This window comes from Thermobia domestica, chromosome 13, assembly GCF_964235325.1.
Source record: "Thermobia domestica chromosome 13, izTheDome1.hap1.1, whole genome shotgun sequence".
Classification (NCBI taxonomy): Eukaryota; Metazoa; Arthropoda; class Insecta; order Zygentoma; family Lepismatidae; genus Thermobia; species Thermobia domestica.
In genome coordinates, this window is record NC_137466.1 from 100,600,993 (window position 1) to 100,623,751 (window position 22,759).

General features: G+C 36.3%; 1 protein-coding gene across 1 annotated transcript in view; it reads left to right on the top strand.

The window, feature by feature from the left end:
* Positions 1-12: 12 nt before the first annotated feature.
* The window catches only part of LOC145668393 (dipeptidyl peptidase 9), a gene marked incomplete in the record, with an annotated part of 122,191 nt that continues 99,444 nt past the window's right edge, over positions 13-22,759 (top strand). Inside the window, 2 exon segments of the mRNA XM_081736182.1 lie at positions 13-113; positions 17,960-18,026.

A 22,759-nucleotide genomic window follows, 5' to 3' on the forward strand; every position in this document is an offset into this window, starting at 1 on the left:
TTCGATTGAATTTAGCACTTCATTTATTTAATGTTTTCCTTTTTTCCGATAGAGGGCAGATTAGTGTAGAAACGAAACTGGAATTTGAGGAGTTACGGGAACCGAGCGGAAAGGTGATATAGTTAAATATATATTTATTAAAATGGTTATGTATGAAATTTGAGAATATAAAAGGTCCTGGTAGATTGTCGCTAATATCAAGATTTTAAAGATAAGATTTCAGGTTCCAAGGGTTTTGTTAAAAACACACAAACCTGTTACTTGTAAACAGGTTTACTTTCTATCTAGTTTGATGAGGATTTGTCAAGTTGAGTAGTTTTTTCCTCAATTATGATATGGAATGATTTTGTATTAATAAATTATTAAAGAAAGAGTATTTGAATCTTAGCAATGTAGCTATTTGAAGTTGATATTATTTGAAATTCATGTTTAAAAGTACAATGTAAACTTTCAATATTACAAAGTAGATCATTGAAAAGTAGAACAGTTGCATTTCACAATAACAAGAAAAGCAACTGTAGTAATGAACTTTTAATCAAAGACCTCAATCATAACATACGTAAGAAAGAATACTACCGTTATAAATAAAATGCATTGCAAACATAAGATAAGTTCAATTTATAAAGAAAATTACCTAGTTGTCAAAAGTACCGGTATACATACTACTGGTGAACGTTTGTTCTTAGATATCTTTAAAATCAATTTAAGAATGGAATTCATAATAAATATATTTTATTTAATGCTAGACAAACAGTAACAATTATTTGATGTGTGAGATCTAGAAGTTTTAAACAATCTATGTTGAAGGGGGACAGCTTTTTTTTTTTTTTTTTTTCGAAAGTGTTACAATTTCGCTCATTTCTGTTAAAGTTTAGTTAAGGTTAGGTTAGGGGTAATTACTTGTATTCATATTCCCTCTTGTCCGCTTCCGGTAATTTCATACATCTAGTCTCTATAGCATTTTGCATGAACAATGTTTAGCAGAAGCGATCCAGCTATTTTTTCTAAAAATTATTACAATTTCGTTAGTTTCTGTTCACATTGGGTTAGTTAAGATTAGGTTAAATTAGTTTATGTTAGAGTATATTAGTGTAAGAATCCAGCATAATTTTCGAAATGATATAATTTCTCTTATTTCTATTATTAGGTTAGTTTAGGTTAGATTAGATTAGATTTGCGTAGGTTATGTAAAGTTTGAGTACTTGCATTTTCCATTTCTCTCGTAAATTTTGTATATTTTACGTACTTCAGGACCCCTTGTGCTAAACATTTACCTTTAATTCAAATCATTTCTTCTGTAAATCTATTTTTTTTTTTCTCTCTACTTCAGGACCCTTCATCTAAACATTCCCCATTCAAATTGCCGTTATCATTTTTCTCTTTTTGATAATTACTTCTATGCGTTACTGATCAATTCTGTATTGGAAATTGTTTTGTCACACTCAGAGTAGGTGCCGATTTACAATCTGAAACCACACATTTACAAAATTTACAGAAATGATAGCGTAATACTATTTTAAAATATCATTGTGTAAATAATCAAAAATATAAGATAATAATAGCGTAGAAATACATGATACAAAGTGAAGTGAAGAAGTACATCATGTAAAGGGGTGTGTTAACTCCTGGTGCGTAACCATACACGTTTCCCAGAAGTGCCCCACACGTAAGGAAGTGAAGTACACTGTGAAGGCAGTGTGTTAACTCATGCTGCACAATGATAGAAGGTACCCATACATAACGGATCTCCAAGTAAGTAAATGTATAGTATATGAAAAAAAAAAAAAAAAAAATCGCAGTCGACGCTTGGAATCTTTACCTGCGCTTTGCGAGACCACTAACTTGCGGTTAAAACATGAATCACCTTATAAGGGTAAAGGTACCTAGTACAGATAAAAAGTGATCTGTAGGCAAGTGGTGAAGAAAATGATCAATTGTTTTTTGTATTTATAGCTACTCGTAAATGTTAAGCCCTCCTAAAGTGAATCTCCGCATACGAATGCAACTCCTCCCATAAGAAACAATTCTAAAAATATTAAGAGTTGATTTTGTGAAGAAAGAATTAAATTATCATTAATTTACATATAGTTCCAGACTGTAAATCTGCATCTGAGAGAACTTAACTTTGTGATTCTTCCACCAAATAAAAGTTTAAGAGAAAAGATATTTACTGCTTAGTTCAGAATATCATGAACATGAAACATTTTGTAAGCAAAAGTTCGAAAAGCAGCTTATTTTCAAGTCGGAATAATGTATTAACTACTATGTAATACAGGAAATGTTTGGTATATATTTGTTGAAACGAACAGTTCGTCATTTCTTGTCTATGATGTTTAATCTTGATATCGTTTCAGCAGGCCATCTAAAGAAACGTGTACTTCTAGAGTTAACATTTAGTTCAAATTAATCCCGTTCTCACAACATATTAAAAGCCGGTCATTACTGTTACTTCTCGGAAGTTTTCTTTATAATTTTTTACTATTAAAACGATGCATGAAAATAAAAAAATACAACACAGGTTGTAAAAGAAAGAAAAGAAACATTCACCCATAAAAATCTGCCGTCTTATGATTACGTAAGGATAAAATTGCCATATCTTTACTATTTCCCAATTCGAAACATGTTCTGTGATCCTAATCGCAGCATTGAGTTACCTGTTGAAAGAGACACCCTTGAGACTTGTATTTCTCAATAAAACAGTTTATAATACGAGGGTTGCTATATATATTTCTGGCCTAGGCAACACTAAGTGTTGCCAGGTGCAATCTGACATTTCCATTGGAAAGTTTGACATTTTGTAGCATAAATGTACTCAGAACTTTTTGACTTACGACAATTTTTTTTTCTTTTACAGGTACTTGAAGAAATCAACTTGGCAAAAAAATGGAATTAACTCGTGAACATTTTCGTGCGATCATTTTTCACAACTTTCGACGTGGATTATCACGACAAGAGTGCATCGATGAACTTAAATCTTTGTATGGCGACGAAGCACCATCCTATAGCACTGTGAAAAACTGGTACAACGAATTCAATCGTGGCCGACGCTCGCTCAAAGACGAATTCCGTGAAGGTCGTCCAAAAACAGCCGTTGTGCCAGAAAACATCGATGCCGTACGTGAACTGATAATGCAAGACCGTCATGTGACTTACCGTGAGATAGAGGCATGCCTAGGCATTTCTTCCACCAGCATACATTCGATATTGCATGAACACCTGGCCGTAAAAAAGGTTTGTTCTCGTTGGATCCCGCACAATTTGACAATCGCTCAAAAGAAAGCTCGTGTGGATTGGTGTAAAGAAATGCTGAAAAAATACGATCGCGGTGCTTCAAAAGACGTTTATAAGATCGTCACAGGTGACGAATCATGGATCTATGCGTATGAGCCCGAAACAAAACAGCAATCGACCGTGTGGGTCTTCCAAGACGAGCCAAATCCAACGAAAGTTGTTCGTGGAAGAAGCACTTCGAAGCAAATGGTCGCCTGTTTCTTCGGCATAACTGGTCATGTGGCGACTGTTCCGCTTGAGCAACGTAGGACGGTCAATTCTGAGTGGTACACCACCATTTGTTTGCCTGAAGTCTTCGGAGAAATTCGAAAAATGAACAAGAGAAGACGAATCATTGTGCACCATGACAATGCGAGCTCTCACACATCGGCTCAAACCAGCGCATTTTTGACCGGCCAAAACGTCGAAGTGATGGGTCATCCGCCGTACAGCCCTGACTTGGCACCCAATGACTTCTTTTTATTCCCACACATCAAGAAAAAAATGCGTGGTCAACGATTTTCGTCGCCAGAAAATGCTGTTGAAGCATTCAAAAACCATGTTTTGGAGGTGTCTCAATCGGAGTGGAAAAAGTGCTTCGAAAATTGGTTTGAGCGCATGCAAAAGTGTATAAATCTTGATGGAGAATATTTTGAAAAACAATAAAACCATTTTCGTTGATAAATATTCGTATTTTCATTATTAGGCCAGAAATATATATAGCAGCCCTCGTACCAATCCTAATTGTTGTCTAGTTTATGAAGATTTATCGTTCAATGTTTAGTCTTAATGTCATATTCTTCGAACGTATTTCTTTAAGTATTTGATTACAATTTTGACTGCTTTAATGTCTTACTTGATACATGTAGGTGGTTTGATAAGAAAGAAAAAAAAAAGTTGAATTGTTGTATTTGTGTTGTTGAATTTCGATCCTTAGCATCTCTGACATTTTCTTTAATTCTAGTTCGTATGTACCTGATAGAGTTATAACAATGTATAAACACTTGTATTGACCAACTGTTTGATAGACACAAACATGTACATCGTTGTTTATTAAATAATTTTTGTAGCCGTGGAATGCTTTTCAAAGCTGCAAACGCGGATGGTTTGCAGCTGACCTGAAACCAAGCGACTTCCTTCAGACTTAAAAAAGACAGTTTTTGACAAAACGGAAAGGGCTCAGCCCTAATTGTTATTGGAATACGTGAGACCTTATTGGGCAATGAGTTATTAATGTCTCTTTCACCAATGATCTAGTGGCTAGTGCGCGTATCTTTGATGCACAGGGTTCCGGGTTCGTTTCCCGGTGAAAAGCAATGAAATTCGAACCATTATGGTGGTTCTGATTCCACTTGAAACTATAGGTGCACTCGGTGCCTCGGTGAAGGGACGCTAAATTTCAATAACAGTCAGTGAATTTTGGATGTTCTTTTCCTGAATGTATCCAAAGTATCCACTTTTTCTCCAATTTGAAAATATCCAGTTTTTATTTTATTTTATTTATTTATTTATAAAGAGAAATTTAGCCAAACATTAATCTTGAATTGCTGTACTAATTTATTGAGTTTGCAAAAATCAGAGGTGGTTGGTAGACGTCTGCTAAACGTCAAATTGAGAAAATCTAAAATATTATTCATTTCGTGCTGATTGTAAGTTTAATTTATGGTAAATTTTGCTAAGTTTTAAATGAGCCTCTGTAACTGATCATCAGTTTTTTTTAAAACTATAACAGTATCATCAGCATATCTGTAGTATTTTATAAATTTGAGATTTTCTTGTTCTAGGATTTTACATTCGAAATTGTTCATAACAGTATCACAATATTGCGAGCGGTGATGATATTTAATGAGAAACAAGCAAAAGGGCTAATACTCACCTCAAGAAATAACAGTTTTCGTCTACATTTAAAAAGGAGCGCTTTCGGAAGAACCTACTTCCATCCTCAGCTTGCTTAAAATTCAAAAATTTTTTTGAAATATGAAGGAGAATATGTAAAGGTTAAAAAAAAAATAAAAAAATAATAATAATAATAATAAATAAATAAAAGGATTAAGAAATGTAAAACACAAATCTTCTGTCAAAAATTAAACACATGTTACTGTCTTTTACGCTAACGTGTCGATGGCCAGCCCCCATTTAAAACAGTAACTTCATTCACTTATGTTGTGGGTCCAGGTAAATGGCAACGTTGCATTTTCAATTAACATTGGGCGCATAAAGAGTGTATAGCCTAAATGGCTCGTCTGATTTTAAAAAATCCTTCACTTTAGATTGAAAATATCATATTTGGAGACGGCTTCCCCTCTTATATTTTGTTGTAACTCTGATAATAACAGAGTTACCCTATGTCAGGGGGACTTTCAGACACATCAATACGTCTTATACAAGTTAATTTCTTCTCGTAAGCCTTGAAGGATGGAATATAATTAATGTAAGGTTGCAATCTTTATGGAAGCCACTTATGTGTAGAGTTCTTATATGTACACCTTGTCTCAAAAAGGTTGAGCGCATTCTTTATTGGTGTTTTGAGGCAAAAATTTTCAAAGTCCAGCTTCGGGTATCTTCGGGAAAAAGTAAGCCAGGTTCGAACCTCCAAGCCAGCCTTTGCAAAAGGGTAAAAGTTTGCAGATGTGTTTTTCTTCTTTTAAATATAATAAGACTTGTTACCAAGTGTTTAAAAAAGCAACATTGATTGAAATACTAAATGATACAATATTTCGAAACGTTTTTATTAATGTGAGCACATGCTTGTTTGTCATTTAGCTCTCTATACGTAATGGAACAATTAAATACGTTAAAGAATCTTTCCATATGTAAAAGAATGCTCAAAATTAAGAAATAGAACATAATTATCGCCTGACTACTAAAATAAAACTCAAAGTAGAACAGAAACTGCATTTGTAATGGATATGAATGTCATAATTATCATGAGATCCGTTATACATCGCTAGAAGCTTAGTTTTAGAAGTCCTTGTGTTAGCTCATTGGTAAGCTGTCGGCTTTCAAATCATACGGTTGAGAGTTCGATTCTCGTCTGGGCCAATACTTTTTTTTAAAATTATATTTTCCGCAATGCATGAAAAATTATATAAAATAATTACATTAAAATACACAAGTTGTTTATATATAACATAATAATTGCAGAACATAGTAAGTATTATGTTTAAAATATAACATCTGAGATAATTTTCACAGTAGGTCGGTATTATATATGATAATGTTAAATACAAGTTAGGAAAATCGTTTAATAGCAATAAATAAGTTATGTAGTGTATTTATTTGCAGCTATTTGTCATACAGATTTAACTTCTCAATATTCTCATTACAGTATGTTATTTATATTCGTGAAATACAGTATATTCCTACGGATATAGAAAGTGTATAAACAGAGTATCCAAAGTCGTATCCTGCTTCAAGACACAACTTTTCCCGATCCCCTTAACGTCACGGGAAGAAACACAAATTCTCTTTAGAACGGAATGTCGTTACTTAGAGTCTCATTCGAATACGTTGAATATGCTTTTGCGTATTCATCTCTCTCTCTCTCTCTCTCTCTCTTTCGCTTTGTTTATGTGTGTGTGTGTGTTGCGGAATATCCCAAGTTGAATACAACATTTGCAAAGTATATGAGCATCATTGTCATCGAATACCAGAAATTGAAAGTCGTGTTTCTTCAGGTTGGGTTTGCGTGTTCATGTTAGTTCACTGGTAGAGTACGGACTTGCCACTGAAGAGGTATTGAGTTCAAAGCCTACAGCTAATTATCATTCTTTTGTTAGTAGGATTGCACAGAAATCGGATACAAGGAGTGGTTTACTTCTAGAAATATTTTCAGAAGCGTTTAGGTAGCCCTGAAAAGGGCTTTTTTCGCGAGTTAAGGGGGGGGGGGCATTAATATTGTGTCCAAGACCCTTCTGAATTTATTACACGCCCCATTCTTCTGGGCATGGAATCTATTACATGGGTGACAAATCTATCTCCTTCCCCTACCTCCAGCCATGCTTCGGAAACAAGATGCCACAGGTCATCCTGAGTTCTTGGTGGATCTGCCTCAGGCCAACTTTCCCTTAGAGTACGCTTCACTTCTGCCCACATATTTTCCATGAGATTGAGGTCTGCTCCACGAGGCGGCCAGTCGATTAAATCAATCTCAGGGTGCCCTGCGAACCATTCATGAACCACATGGGAAGTATGTATTGGCGACTGGTATTGCTGGAACTGAATTCCACCATCAGGCTGAAATACTCGTACAGATGGCACCATGATATTACTGATAATGTCTAAGTACTGAGCATTGTCCAGATGTCCTTCAATTCTATGAAGCTGTCCTGCTCCGCGACTGGAAATCCAACCCCAACATAAAATAGATACATGGCCACTGCGATTGCAAGCAGCCACATATCCATGGTCATATCGGGTGCCTCTCGGACGATACACAAAACGGCGTCCCTCCTTTGATGTTGTGAATATGGATTCATCTGAGAAAACTACGTTTTCCCAATTGAGACCCACATTCGCCTGTGCAAACGCGAGACGGTAAATTTTGTGGTCGTCTGAGAGTTTTTCCTTCACGGCAGCAACACGGCCACGTAACCCAGCATGACGAAGCCTTCGCAGAGCTGTATGCTTACTACCAGGAAAGAGAGAAGCTTCCCTTAGCTGTCCAGACGTCCTTAGTGGGTCTAACCGGGCTTCGTTTACTAATCTCGCATCTTGGGCTTCGGTTGACACATGCGGACGACCAGGAGATCGTAAATTACCAGTCTGACCTGTAACACCATATTTCCGAATCCATCGCCTTCCTGTAGAGGCCGGGACACCTACTCGCCTGCTAGCTGCAGTTGCAGAATAACCTTCCAACTCCCATAAAGTAATTACTGCTGTACGTCTATCCATAGTTACTAATGTTCTGAGCTGTGAGAAGGAAGCATAAGGTAAAAGCTAGTACCTGGCGTGTGATTGGTTACTTGCACGACACGCCTATTGTGGGGAACAGCGTTGCCAGATCTAGCATAATGATGCTAGATCTAGCATAATTTGCATGTCTCTAGCATCTAGCATCTTGCTTTTAGCATCCTGCCCAAATCTAGCACAATTTCAGCAAGTTATCAAAAAGCCGTAAAACCTGGAGATGAGAAAGAAGTTGGTCGTGGGAAGAAAAAGAACGGCAGAAATGTATCCTCTTCCATTGATTCATACACTCGGTAAACCATACAGGCAGTCTTATTTTCCGAAGTAAGTTCGGAACGGCTTTGGGCTTTTTTTTTGTGGCTCCACCCAGGGTTTTCTAATCCTTTAACTCCGAGGCATGGGCGGAGCTATGGGGGCCATTCTCCCCCCAACTTTTTGGCAACTTCACCATCTTTATTTCTGACTTCATGATCATATTTATTCCTGAAATGACAGCTCCGAGACCGACCAAAAATCTGCCCCCCCCCCCCCCCAGCAGATGATTCCCAACTCCGCTTATGCTGCGAAGTAATTTTCTTTCAAAATATGTAAAGAAAAACTTTGCATTCATTTATACGATATATACGCCATTGAGTCTGACAACGACTGCAGTAATTTAGTTGAGTTAAAATTTTGGTGCGTGAAGTATTGAGTTCTATCCATGCATTCTTGCTCTCTGTGTATTTTAAGTTACGTTATCGTATCTCAACTTCCTTTTTTTAAAACTCCTGAATTAGTAATTATGAGGATCTAGCATAATTTGACCGAATCTAGCATAAGTTCGATCAGGTTTTGGAATAATTCCGAGCTGTGAGTCTGGCAACGCTGGTGGCGAACGACTTGATCAACGACTCGCGAAAGAAATCTGAAAATGGTGCGCCGTAATAATAATATTAAAAACAGTTTTTATAAAGAAATATTAATACATACGAAAAGCTGTTTAAAGAATGAATTGTTATACTGACTTTACACGTATAAAAACATATACCATATACCAAACAGATTGAGCGATATGATGATAGCTGTTTTGAGACGAACACTTTCGAAGTCCAACTTCGGGTATCTTCGGAAAACAGTAAACTAAAGCTGTTGGTTCGAACCTCCAAAGCCAACCTTAGTAATCGGGAAAAGATGTACAGATATGTTTTTCCTTCTGTTAAATATAATAAGACATGTTGAAATGGTATTAAGTGTAGAAAAAAGTAACATTGATTGAAATACTTAATGATACAATATTTCGAGACTATGTATTCACACTCTCGTTTCGTCATTGTGATTTCCATACGGAAAAGAGCATTTACGTATGAGCTCAGTTATATTTCAGAAGCAGATTCCGAAAAGCGGTCATGTTAGCTCAGTGGTACACCACCGAGTGTTTAAATCGTGAGTTCGATACCCGTTCAGGTGAGATTATTTTATGATATTCTACTTTCCTCAATGCATGAAAATTATGTAAAATAGTTACATTACAATTCATCAGTTGTATATATATTTTCATACCATCACTTGTATATATGAGTTGAATATATATATTCATATCATTTCACGACATAAGTAATTCTTATCTTTAAAATATAACATCTGAGGTATTCACAGAACGTCGGTGTGTTATGTGTGAATATTGAATACAAATTTAAAAAATCGTGTAATAGCAATAAATGAGTTATGTAATGTATTTATTTGCAGCTACTTTCATCGCAGATAACTTCTCAATATTCGCATTACAGCATTTAGGTCGAGCATATCGAAAATCGGATCGTGGTTCAAGACAAAAAAAACTAGCTAGCCCCAAACTGTCACGTAAGAAATTCACGAATCGCAAAAGTAAAGTGAAGAGATTGAGAGCGGTAATTCCTTAATCGCTCTCTCTCAACTCTCTCTTATCTGCATTTATACATATAAAAGTGTATGTATGTATGTTCCATCATAACTCATGTGTGCCTAGAGCAGGGTTTCTCAACCTGGGAGTCGCGGCCCCTAGGGGATCGCGAAGATAGGCGGAAGAGATAAATATAGTTAGAATCTAATACCAGAAATTATTTTTAAATATTATTTTTAATTTTGTTCTGATAGGCATACTTTTATTTTTTATACACACTGTAAAGAACAATAAAAAATAAGTCTACTGAACATTTTCAAAGGGTGTAGAATTCGTGTTACTATTCGGTTCAAAGTATCTTGTCGTCGCGAATTCTGTCGAGAAATTTGAAGCTTAAAATATACAAAACGATAATCATGCCTGTTGTTCTGTATGGTTGCGAAACATGGTCACTTACTCTGAGGGAAGAACATAGACTGAAAGTATTTGAGAACAAGATCCTTAGACGAATATTCGGACCCAAGAGGAACGGGAATGGGGAATGGCGGAAACTTCATAACGAGGAACTACATAATTTATACGGTTACCCAACATTGTTAGGGTCGTCAAGTCTAGGAGGCTTAGGTGGGCAGGTCATGTAGCTAGAATGGAAGAAAGTAGAAACGCTTTCAAAGTCTTGACAGGAAGACCAAACGGAAAACGACCATTAGGAAGACCTAGGCGCAGATGGGAGTAGAATATTAAGATGGATCTCGCTGAGATAAGAATACAAATTAGAAACTGGATCCAATTGGCTAAGGATAGAAGTCAGTGTAGAGCTTTTGTGAACGCGGCATTGAACCTCCGGGTTCCATAGGCCATAGAGTTAGTTAGTTAGTAGAGTTGTTTAAAAATGAATTTAAATCAAAGAGGTATGATATAAAACTAATGAGAACTGTATATAGAAATACTAGAAAAATACACATGAAACAAAACCTGCACATTGAAATACAATTAAAATTAAAACCTAATGAGATACCTAAGCATGGTGTAATTTCACTAGTGCAGCAATGCCCGGTTCAATCTTCATGACGAACATTATCAAGCCATTTTCAACTGATAAGCGATTTCTTATCTTTGTTTTAATGTTTACCATAAAAAAAACACTTTCGCACAAGTACGATATAGCAAATGGAATTATTACTTTTAAAGCAGCAATCACCAGACCAGGATATTCTTCTCTCCTCATCAGGCAGAACTTGTCCAAGTCTTCGTTACAGAAAACCAGTTGCAAAGACTTGTCGCATGATCATTCTATTATTTGGTCAAGAAGTTGTGGGCTTAGATCGGATACGTTAATGGCCTCTTCAATGAAGGAGTTTAACATCCATCTTGAACCATCACCTTCGTCGTTGGGAATATAGATATTACAGTTACTGTATCCACTGTCAGTGCCGGACGCCTAAAAAAGGGGCCACACATTTCGGAGGAAGTGTGTTACTCATGTTAGGAAAGTGCATGTGCACATGTGTAAAATAGAAGGAAAACGTAATAAAATGTGCTCAAAATTAAGGAAAGGTAGGGTTTATTTTGAAAATGTTATTGAGCTTCGTGCCAACCATGGTGGCGCTTCGTAGCTAGTCTGTCGACGTCACTCATATATACGGTGACATCGTACTATACTCTCGCCCCGGGCAATGATTTTCCATGGCACTGTTCACTATAAACCAAAAAAATGGATTCTACTATTATAGAAGTAGGTATGTTAAAAATCCCACACAAGCTTATTATAAAACAAATTATAAAAGGGTCGCTGGCAAGAGCGTGTGATAAAAGGGGATCGTGATAGGAATTAGATTGAGAACCACTGGCCTAGAGTAATTTTAACCACATTTCTTATAGTTTCAAAAAGAGTGCTGTCGGGTTACCTATGGTGAATGGGAGGGGGATACATATAAAAGATTGCTAGAAAATGATCGATATTAGATTCATAGTTTTCGGGGTCGCTTAGATAAATAGTGAGACTTTCAATTTCGCTTAACTCCGATTAAGCTCTCATTAGTAGGGATGGGCACGAACGACTTTTCTTTGAAACTCGACTCGACTCGAAACAGACATCTTTGAGGTCTACTCTTGGACTCGGCGCGAAAAATATCTTCCAACTCGACTCGGATTAGAGTCAAGTCGAACCAAAACGAGCCAAATCCTGTGTGTAGTCCTACCTAGACAATACATAGACAATAATTATTCTATCATCAATTATACTACTGTTACTACAAATAATAATAATAATAATAATAATAATAATAATAATAATAATTATTATTATTATTATTATTATTATTATTATTATTATTATTATTATTATTATTATTATTATTATTATTATTATTATGACAACACCGTGTACAAACATGAACGATAGATGGTTAATAAAGGAATACTAAAAGCTAGTTGACTGCCGACGTCGGGAGTCATGAAGTCTACAAGGCAAGGACATCGTTCATTACCCTAAGCTGTAAGCGTCGGTGGAGTACAGATGGTCAACTATTAACCTCTCGCCAGAAATTGGTGGCCCCGCAGCGACGATCCGTGATGGCCCAAGTTCAATTTTGAAAACTTTACTACCAGCGGCAGAGACGCGATGAAACGCCAACGAACCACAAAAATTACTCTCCCAAAATATGTTAAAATGCCTATATGTGTGATTTGTTTATATTTAGGTGAATCAAAAAAACACAAAACAAATACGCCGGGGTGGACGCGAACTATCAATATTACGATTACTAGGCACGTGTTCTTCTGACTTCCCCACGGAAACGATTATAAAAAGCTTGGTTGTTGAAGGATAAATCATTGACGTCTTAATTTAGCCAATCAGACAAACCCCTACATCTCGAGTTCTAGGAGGTGATACCGTGAACCGTTTCAGATTTATTGCTTTCTGGTAAAGTACTATCCATGCGCAAAATTTGAGCATAATAGCCGACATGCATCTTCGGTGCCTCTTATCTTTAGTACAATTTTAACCAGAGATGGTGTGGGTCAATGAAAATTTGATCCACGACCCACCATGACCCACTATCACCCACCACCCAAATGACCCATTGGCCCACTCTGACCCATCAACCATCGTGATCCACTCTGACCCACCACCAACTATGAACCACTCTGAACCATTGCGACCAACTCCGACCCACCAAAACCCATCGACATCAACTCTGACCGATGACCCACGTCCTCCTCTCCATTGACTAAAGAGATTACACTTGTAATAAAACAAGACTGTGAAATTATCACTTATCGGAGTTTGAATTTCTACCGTCATTGGCTCAAGCACCTCTTTGTTACAATACTGGTGGGTCTGACCTTTACGATATATAATGGCAAAGTGTTTCTCATTTTCCGATTTAAAATGAATTTAAATTTATCATATGTAATTATTTCTTTGTTGCCTTACAGACACATTCAGTAGAAAATAGGGTGAAATTTAAAAGTTTCGAATCAAGGAAAAGTAGACCAACGTAAAAAAAAAAAAAAAAAAAAAAAAAAAAAAAAAAAAAAAAAAAAATTGAAAATGCCCATGTAATTACGTTTAGAATACAAATTTTATGGCCATTTTCTCTAACTTTATGGCTTGATTGCCTTATGCTCGGAACGCTCCATATATTAAACACCAGCTTCAGCAATTATAAATAGAAAGCAGTGGGTATAAAATTCAAAAAGAACTTTAGTTTGCATTACTCAATTTTTTTCTCAACTAATATCAATCGTTTTCGATTATTTTTACAAATCAACCCACTATTAATTTCCACTATATAGAAAAGGCACCCCCGTCCCCCCGCTCATAAAAGACAATTTTAAAAAATGCCAGGGCATATTCTCTTTATTTTTAATAAAGAGTTGTATGCTGAATTTCAGCTCTCAGTTGAACGGCTTGTGAGATACCAAATTTTTCGCAAAAATTCGGACTTCAACTCCCCCTAAGGATATGTATTATAATGAAAGTGACACGCGTATGATAACTTCCCAGTTGGGATTGGAGCCTGATTATATACCAAACGTCAATTCATTTGACTTTGCAATTTGACCGTGATGATTACGCAGACATAGTTACTTTCAATTTTTTATGATACATATCCTTATTTCATATGTTACAGATGATTCAAAAATATTTTTTCAAGCAGTTAGCTCCTCTAGAATCTCACAGGCTGCATCCCAAAATCCAACTCCTACTATCCTATGACAATCCAAAAGTGACTGAACTTTTTTTATTAGGAACAAATGACAAAAGAAAAATGGAGATCTTGAAAGTAAAATGTAGAAAAGCTCGGTGCCGCCAATAACTGCATATTTCTCCGCCCCTTCATTCCGAACTTAAAAATAAAACTTAATTCGAATATGGTTAATTACTGAATTTATTACAGTTAAATTCCACTCACTACATGCTATAGCTACAACTATGTAACAAAAATAACAACTGTGAAACATGTTCTGAATTACTATTACATTTCTTACGCAATTATTAAACATATTAGAATAGTAAAAGAGGATTGTTCGTGAAATAGTATATTTGCTCATGATTTTTAACTTTTTCATACGGAAAAAATTAAAATATTATTCAAGTTTTAAAATTTGCACTCTGCAAATATGTTGCCCTCTAGGCAATGGGACTAATGTGGACTAATGGGAAATGCTACACTGTTAGCGGCGCTGAAAACTTACGATTCGATTCTAATATCGGTTGATTTCGATATCTTTATGTCGCTACGTAACCACCCTGGGTGCTAATGGGAGCTTAATTGGACTTGAATTGAAAGTAGAGCTATTCACCTAAGCGACCACGAAACTATGGATTCGATACTAATATCGAACCGTTTCTAGCATTTTTGATATGTATCCCGACAGTACTCTTTTTCCAGACTGTAAGAAATATAGTTAAAATTGCTCTAGATATATTAGAATTATGTTGAAACACACACATAAATCCACTTTTATATTCTGTATAAATAGAGAGTGAGCGAGCGAGCGAGCGAGAGAGAGGCGACTCAAGGCATCACCACTTCCACATTGCAAAAGCATATATCAGGAATTGAATTGAAAATCTATGTAAAGACTTTCTGCTGTGGCATGCTTCATAAGGCCAATTCCAGTCTGCTCACGTGACCATTGGGGTTCATGAATTTTTTTTGCGAGCGTTCCGACTTTGGATTCTCTGTTTATACCCTCTGTTTATGCATCGAATAACTTTTCAAGAACATAAATGACATTCTGTATTATGAATGTTGAGAATTACTCTCTATATGACAAATAGCTGCAAATAAATACACTACATGATTTATTTATTGCTATTGAACGAGTTTCTTAACTTGTATTTACATTCTCATATATAATACCGACCTACTGTGAAAATTATCTCAGATGTTATATTTTAAACATAATAATTACTATGTTCTGCAATTATTATGTTATATATAAACAACTTATGTATTTTAATGTAATTATTTTATATAATTTTTCATGCATTGCGGAAAATGCAATTTTAAAAAAAAGTATTGGCCCAGACGAGAATCGAACTCTCAACCATATGATTTGAAATCCGACAGCTTACCAATGAGCTAACACAAGGACTTCTAAAACTAAGCTTCTAGCAACGTATAACGGATCTCAAGATGATTATGACATTCATATCCATTACAAACGCAGTTTCTGTTCTACTTTGAGTTTTATTTTAGTAGTCAGGCGATAATTATGTTCTATTTCTTAATTTTGAGCATTCTTTTACATATGGAAAGATTCTTTAACGTATTTAAATGTTCCATTACGTATAGAGAGCTAAATGACAAACAAGCATGTGCTCACATTAATAAAAACGTTTCGAAATATTGTATCATTTAGTATTTCAATCAATGTTGCTTTTTTAAACACTTGGTAACAAGTCTTATTATATTTAAAAGAAGAAAAACACATCTGCAAACTTTTACCCTTTTGCAAAGGCTGGCTTGGAGGTTCGAACCTGGCTTACTTTTTCCCGAAGATACCCGAAGCTGGACTTTGAAAATTTTTGCCTCAAAACACCAATAAAGAATGCGCTCAACCTTTTTGAGACAAGGTGTACATAGTATGTATCTTTTTAGGATGGATTTTTTTTTTTTTTTTTAATTTGGCGAGACTGATACTTTCAAACATGCTTCGGTGTCTTTTATATCCTATTCTCATGAATCCTCGTAGATCCTCTTTGGTGGTGATGACACTAGCTCTCTCCGGGTCACATGTTGAACGATGATATTTATCGTCTGATTAGTGTTGTTGTGTTGGAGCACGTGGATCGTTGTTAAATGTAGAGAATAGTACAATATAGACGTTATCAAGACATGGACCTAACTATATATATGAGCTCCCTCTTGGCTATGTGGATAGCGTAGAGACTTGCACGGGCCGAATTTTTCGGCCCGAGCCCAATCCAGCCCGAATGTACCTAGGCCCGGCCCAGCCCAGGCCCGAAAAGTTTTGGAGATTTTCGGCCAGAGCCCGGCCCGGCCCAATAAGTTTTTTTAAAAATTCATGGCCCAAGCCCGGCCCGGGCCCGAAAAATTTTAAAAGTCTCATTTTGTAACATTTTTCACGGACACACTTCTTCAACGTTTGCCTTTATTCTAATTATTGTTTAACGAAAGTCAATAATTATTAAAGAATTGCAATTAATCGACCCTAGCCCGGCCCGACTTGAAGAGAAATCAGTGTCGGCCCGGCCCAAAGAAATAACAGAGTCGGTCCGCGGGCCGGGCCGGGCCTCGGGCTGAGCCCAGCCCGTGCAAGTCTCTAGGATAGCGTATTTACTTTTGACGCAAGAGACCTGGGTTCGATTTCTGGCAGGAGCTCATGTGGTTCGGACCCCACATTAAGCTGTAGGTTCACGTCTCAGTATAACCTCGCTTCTGAAAGGAAAGGCTATTAAACTCTAAATCAAAATCGTACTATATATATATATTAAAATCTACGTCAGTACTACTGGGTACAGAACACCTGAAGCGGGAAATCAGGATCGATTCCCCGCCAGTTCATACTTTTTTCGTTCGTTGTTTGCCTGTTGGCTGATACTAATAGTACATTTGTATGAAAACATGAAAGTAATAAATTGTGTGATATACATATATTTCTGAGTTGGGTGAACAAAAATGGCATGTCTGGAGATCAGCTAATCATTTATTTTTTAACTACGTCTCTGAGGCATTATCACATTCCTTATGTTTAAGGGAATGAAACTGAGAACTTAACAGAAATTAACATTTATATAAATTGTTAGCAGAGTGTTAAAAGATAAAAGTGATTGATGATGTTTTGTATTAAAAAAAAAAAAAAAAAAAAAAATTGGTTGTTTTTATTACAAAGACAGAAAAGTTTTAAGTACTTACTCGTTTTACGCGTCAAGATATACCAATGAGTGAAGTTACACAAATCTGCGTTCGAACAAAGAGAAATCAGGGGACGATGGTTTTTGAACGAACCACTCAGCAGAGAATAATCTCAACTTACAGATTGCTGCAAGATATCCCATACTAATGGAACCTAGCGACACAAGCTGTAACTACATCGGTAATCTGCCCAACATTGTTTTCCAATGGTTCACCCCCTCACAGTACGAATTAAAATGTTAGTTTCAGACTGACATTCGATTAGTAACCAAGAATACTCAGAAATACTGCATTTTGTGTCAGTTTCAAGCAAAATAAATTTGATTTAAATCATTGATTGAAAAAAGATTATCCGATTAAAAAACGTGATTTAAATTACTTCTATTTAATTCAAGCAACCTTGGCTTCTGTGTAGCCAACAGTATAGTATTAACTAGGAAATAGAGATATTAAGATGTTATATAGTTCATCGTTACGTATTTATTTTAAGAGTATAAATTGTTTTATGTTTTTTATTCGCTTTCAGGTTTGCTATGCGTCCTTATACGAAGAGAAAAGAAGCGAAGGGGTGCTAAAATATACTGTGATTGAAGGTAATACAATGAAAAAAAAACAAAACAGAAATGCTAATGAAAATTTAATACTAATTTAATGAAATATGCTTAATACACTAATGGAAACGCATTTGACAGCACCCATTTTAAATTTGCGGATCTGACCCAAATGTAGTACAGGAGAAGAAAATGAAGATAAGTGATAGTGATTCCAACATGGCTCGTCTAGGACGTTCCGAACATGTTATACAAGCTATTCAGAAACATATAGTTCTTACCTATTGCATGTATAATTGTATCGAGGAGCTACACAAACAACTATTCGGACAGCTAATCGGTCATACAGACACCGAATGTATGTCTGGAGCATTCCATGCATGGTATAGATATTGCCATAATTCAGCGATTGTTGTTTCGGAGCCGAGGTGGCAGCTAGGCATCTTCCCATCATATTCCACACGTACTCAATAAGGCTTGGGTCAGAAGATCTAGCACCAGATCAGAAGGCGTATACCAAGTATACCATTGGGTTGCCCTAAAACTGTGGGAAATGCATTACTCTGCTGGAAGATGAAGTCCAGCGAAGTGTCCAACTAAGATCAGCAGACAGGATTGATTGTACCCATACACTGGTCATACCGTCCTGAATGAAAATCTAAAGGGAGCATCATTTTTAACTTATTGTTTCCCATATCAGAATGCCAGTGTAGAGCTATAGTTTGAATACACACTGGATTCTCACGTCTACAGAAATGCACACGGCTTTTAGTATGTCCGAGAGAGAAACGATTCTTATTGTTGAATACCATCGCCTTTCATTTTCCTCGCCCCTGTAGTCCCTTCCAACATCAGCGAAGACGTTTTGGATCATGAGCTAGTGATAGTTGTAATTATGGGAGAGAAACGTAAGAACGTTGTAGACCCTTTTCATACAAAAGGGGGGCTCATGAGGTTCTTTTTGAACCGTTCTATGTCAATTCAACACGGTTTCGGATTGATCCTTACAGATTGCAGTGATGGCATATTCTGACCGCTGTTATTAGTATGTGGAACGAACGGAAAGTAAGTTGATTAAAATTATGTCAATTTCTCAAAATTTACCAAGAATTACATGAGTGATATTTATGCGATTGGCCTTTGTGGTTGACCTAAAGGAGCTAAGACGATGGTTATGTTGTCATTTTAGAGCTTATGAAAAGAGCTTTCAAATTATTTATAACAATAGATCATGTATTTATTTATTTTGAAAAAAAATAAGAATTTTGAATTTGATTTTCTCAAAAAACTATTTTGAAAAGTTAAAAAATAAATATATGTAAAACAATATTGTGAATTTATCCCCAAAATTTTATTTTGGGATCAGCATAGGATCATTTGCTACAAGTTTCCACTTTCAAATGTATAGTTGAAAATAGTGTTAATTTAGGCTCTGCATGGATCACATGAAACAAATAAGAATGTATTAAAATCAAATTAATAACATACTACAGTGTCCAAAAAGAACATTTACTATACAACTTTCTGCCCATATTTGGAAGTTCAAGTTTTCTCTGGATACTGCGACTGGAGTCGCTACATCTTGGTCAGGCAAGGTGGGTAGTCGACCTGTTGGGTTCACAGGGTTCACCTTACACAATACATGTACTGCACGAATCCAGAGAATATCTAACTTTCTGGAATATACAAAAGGTGGAGTTGGGCTTGCTGAAGAGGGAAATGTCATTTTTGCTTCATCTTTCGCTTTCCCCAATACATGAGCCAACTATCGCCTGTTATGGATTGCAGTTATGTATCTACTTATGTCTACCACTGCCAGCTTGTCGTCGAATTTAGTGAGTGGCTGTTCCGATGAACTCAGCCGTTACCAAAATATGCTGACAGAAAAGGGACTCTCTGAAGCTGCAGCGATGAACGCATGAAATTTCTGTATCTCAGGAATTCTTTGTGCTTTTGAAGTGATCTTGTAGGAATGTTGCTGATTCGGTGAACTCTTCTTGACTGGCAAATGTAAAATAACTCCAATAAATTTGCTCCTGCCCAGCCAAAACACTGGCGGGGTGAAGATTATAGTATATGGATGCTGCAGACTTACTTGTGCTGCCATTCTCTTGATTATGCCACCCACCAACTCTATTACAAGACCCCTTTCCATGAACTGTTGCAGCAAAATATCATTTAGCCTCTGTGCAAAGATCAGCTGTGTAAACTTGAGTTTGAAAGTTTCTTTTCGTTCTTGCACTGAGCACTGTATCCATCAGAATAGTGGTATATATTTTTCGGCCTAAACTGGGTTCTCAAGAACACAAGTTTCTGCTGGAAGCAGTACACACCCGAGACATTCTCAAATCACAACGTACTGACATTCTCTGTTCTTGTTTCCCCTTTATAGTACACTACAAAGAGTGACGACACCAGTTTTAATTTCTGGGGAGTGGGCTGTTAGCAGAGAAAGTATTTGGTGCCAGCTATTCTCTTGTATATCGAAGAGGATAGTTCTATATCATTTGATCTAAACAAAACTTCGCGGATACATTCATAAGAGTTCGGATATTTTTCTTTATAATTTTTGAAAATTTTTCAAAATATAACTTTTTGAGAAAATCAAATCTAAAATTTTTAATTTTTCAAAATAAATGAAAAAATTGTATTGTTATATATTATCTGAAAGCTCCTTCCTAGAGTTTAAAATGACAATTTAACCAACGTCCTAGAATCTTCAAATTAGTTACAAAGTCACTCACGCATTTTTTTAAGTTTTAAGAACTTTAGGCACCTGAAATTTCGAAACCAATGTACATATCAATCTGAAATAGCAAGGTTTGTAATTTTCTAGTGGTACCAAGCACTTCATCAAAAACTTTGTTTGAAAATTGTGATTTGAGATGAAATGGCTGGATTACAGTGGCTGTCGCCGTCCTGTGAATTAGAGTAAAACCGGTGCTTTGCGGGTGCACATCTGCTGTGGAAACTCTCTTCTCATCGTTTACACTATCCATGGACTATGTGACACATGACCCATGCGACGTCATGGAGAAAATCACTTAATTGTATAATAGGTGTTCGCTGGCATCGGTCTCATAATACAGGCGCAGTGTGAGATTCACGTTAACTACGTTCGTCGTGTTGCCCGACATTGTCAGCATGCTCTCTTCTACAGATAGTACAATCAACCTGCTTTCTAGACATACATTCTGTGATAAGAATTTTATTTGAGTCGGATAACATACACTACCGGCCAAAAGTATTGCATCACCCATGGAAATGCTGTAAATACGTACAAGGTGTACCGATTTTCATGAAAATTTGTTGGAATGTTATACATAAATTATCGTTAAGTCATTCTGAAACGTTTCTAAATTTGTCACCAGTAAAATAACTTCTCGCGATCAAAAATTAGTTCAAAATGTGGCGAGACCTCACCCTCACAGCAAAAAGAAAAGTTCTTGACAAGTAGGAAGATAATATGCTTTTAGCTGGTATAATTATTAACATGAATATTTGTTTACATACAACATAAAATGTCATTGTAAGTACGAAACTAGCTGCAATTGTGCCTAGTTTTCTTTTCTGTTCGCCTTTCAGGGACCAGTGGTCATCAAGAGTTGTCAGCTAAAATATACTAAATAAGTGATTGTTTGTCCGACACATATGAACAGTATGGCTCAAGTTCGTGAACTTAGTAAAGAACAAGGTGTTGTTATTGTGGAATTGTACACGTTAAAGTTTTCTATATGACAGATCGCTAGAAGAGTAAACATATATCAATCTACAGTTGTTCGCACTTTCAACGTTTCAACAAAACTCTGTCAAATGTTAATTGTCGATGACCTGAAAGACCGCGAATAACGTCAAAGAATGAAGATTAGTTTATTGTGGTCACAAACAAACGTTAACGAACACTAACTGCCCCAGAAATTCGAGAAAAACTTAATGCTGCCCGAGAAACAGTCGTATCTGTTAAAACACTGAAACGCCGACTTCGAAAACACGGTTCATTAAGGGGATGCATTGCAACAACAACAAAAAAAAACTTTTGAGTAAACAAAACAAACGTAAACGATTGCAATGGGCTAAAAAAAAATATAAGAATTGGTCAGTACAACAGTAGTATAAAGTGCTCTTTAGTGACGAAAGTAAATTCGAAATTTTTGGAACTAAACGCAGAAAGTTTGTTCGTCGACTTCGTGGAGAACGCATGCTCGAACAATGCATTAATCCAAGTGTCAAACATGGTGGTGGGTCTGTCATGGTATGGGTTGTATCGCGGGTGAAAATGTTGGTGATTTAGTGAAAATTGAGAGAACAATGAAAAAAGATTATCATCGCATTATGGAGAGACAGTGGCAAAAAGCTTGTCAGTCAGGGATTTACTTTTCAACAAAACAATGACACCAAACACACATTTCATTTGTGTAAGTCGTACTTAGGAAAGAAAGAAAGAAAGACGAAAAGAATTGATAAACATGCGATGACCACCGGAAAGCCCAGACATAAATCTGATAGAGTTATTGTGGGATGAGTTAGACAGAAACGTTCGAAAACGTCGACAAGTTAATAAAACAAAGTTGTGGGTACATTTACAAACGTGCTGGAATGGACTTAAAGCCCAAACATTACGGAAATTACTCGCGAGGATCCTAGGTTGTGTGCTGCTGTATTGAGAGCTATTGGTGGATATTTTGATAAATCCCAAATTTGAATGATTTCGTTTCACATTCTGACTCTTCTGTTTTGATTTTGTGTTACCCTTTGTTTTTTTTGTTTCGCAAATA